Genomic DNA, 2,003 nt, shown 5'->3' on the forward strand with positions numbered 1-2,003 from the left:
GGATGTCTAAACCTTAAAAGGAAATATCTAAAGTTTCATGGCTATAAAGATTCTATTTTTTAGTTACAAAAGGATTCACTTCTTCTCCTCCATACCCATAGTACACTTGGTCTACTTATACCTAGAAACTTCTTGAATTTATACCTTTCATGAAAACAATTTGTCCCGTGGAGTCAATCTATATCTTTCACAGGGGTGTTTTGAAAAAATGTTATCCATTTATAGCCCTAATTTGTTTCTGTTATTACTCTTTGCAGGTGTCCAACTTGAAAAAATTATAAGGTACTTATATGTTTTCTTCACAATCTTAATATTCCTGATGCGTTGCTTAATCTTTTAGCTTTAATTTCACAGCCCCAATATGAAAAGGTTGCTAGGCTTTTCAATGGAGCCAATGCTGTTCATCCAGGGATTATATTAATGACACGAGTAGATTGTGCCAATAAGGTAAGGTTACACTTGTTCATTCTTAATATTTTCATTAAGTCACTAAATTATTACATGGATTAGCAACAAATTCCTTTTTTTATCCATGTTTGGCAGCACAGATAAACACTAATCTATGTGATAAATTCTCTATTAGTCACTACCCTTCACTATTCTGGGGCCCACCTTCTAAATTTGTGGGTGGTAGCTAGAACGGGAAAGATGAAAAAGGTAAAATTGTTTCTATTGAAGATGGAAGAACTTCTAACCGTTTACTGAAATGGATTAATACACAATTAGGAAGGTATACAAGCGTTAAGAAGCTATATTGTTTTATGTATACAATGTTAATGAGTTTTTAATTTTAAGTACATGTTTTACTTTTTTACGTAGTTCATATAAATTGGAATATGAAAAGTATGAAAATGATGAGCTTCTTTAATCAAACTTCTTAGACCCTAGACAGGTTTGAATCAATTCTTAATTTTTCTATAAAAATAAGATTATTATTTTTTGTTATATTTGTAACATTAAAGCTTAGAATTACTTATTTTTTTTATAGATTGCATGTGTTGTTTATGATGTTGAAGAAGCTACCTCTCTTGCTTTTGATATTATTTCTTGAAAACAAGATGATTAAACCAGATACTCGAGCTACTCTTATAAAATTCATGCAATTAATGATAGCTCATCACCCTTCAAAGTGGTTCATATTTTAAATAACCCACTTTTCTTTGTTTCATTTTTTTCTATTTACTTAGTTTATAATTTTAAACATTGTAGATGTTGAAGAGGAAGTGCTGATATACTTGTGAACTTTGACAGTTTATACCCTTCTAATATTTTGTCACCATTTGAAAACAACAACACTGAACATGGTGGACTTACTAAATTTGAGATATGTGGAAAAGAAGTCCTGCGGGGATATTGAGTAAAATTTATATTTTATTTTTTTCATTTTTTTTATAAAAGAGATAACAAAATTAATACTTTTGAAAATCCTGATTTTGGCTATTATATGTACATATGTTTTGTCGTGGTGGCAATAATGGTACAAGGAGATTCAATGTACTATTATCAATCTTATAATTTTATATTTTGTAAAAAATACCTATTTTTTTTATTTAATTGCAGCTGTGGTTTATGGGTTTTGCTACATTCACTATCCGCGAGAGTTGAAAATGAAGAAATTCAAATGGCATTTACGTCAATTTGCAATTTTATACATAAGTTTTTGCTTGTGAAGAGTGTAGTCAACACTTCTACAATATGTGCTCAAGGTAAGAAAGTCAAAAGTTTGTTACATTGACTTTTAATGTTTCTTAATATAACAGTACATTAGATGATCATTCGAATGAGTGAAATTGATATTTTGATTATATACCATCATGTTTCAGATCGGTCTCTGACATGAATATAAAGTAGGTACCATTTTAATTTCACTTCATCTTATCCATCATTTTCACTATCTCATTTCTTCCCTTTCTCTCTGGATTTTCTAGGCAATATTATTTTCTTTAATATTTAACATTAATTTAGATTTAGTTTTAGTAAGTTATGAAAGTTTCAATGATTTC

The 2,003-nt window shown here is 29.2% G+C and overlaps 1 pseudogene; it reads left to right on the forward strand.

Annotated features, from left to right (window-relative positions):
• Window positions 1-208: 208 nt before the first annotated feature.
• Window positions 209-1,788, forward strand: LOC145002474 (sulfhydryl oxidase 2-like; annotated as a pseudogene).
• The last annotated feature ends 215 nt before the right edge of the window (window positions 1,789-2,003 follow it).

This window comes from Lactuca saligna, chromosome 1 (assembly GCF_052625555.1).
Source record: "Lactuca saligna cultivar CGN05327 chromosome 1, ASM5262555v1, whole genome shotgun sequence".
Classification (NCBI taxonomy): domain Eukaryota; kingdom Viridiplantae; phylum Streptophyta; class Magnoliopsida; order Asterales; family Asteraceae; genus Lactuca; species Lactuca saligna.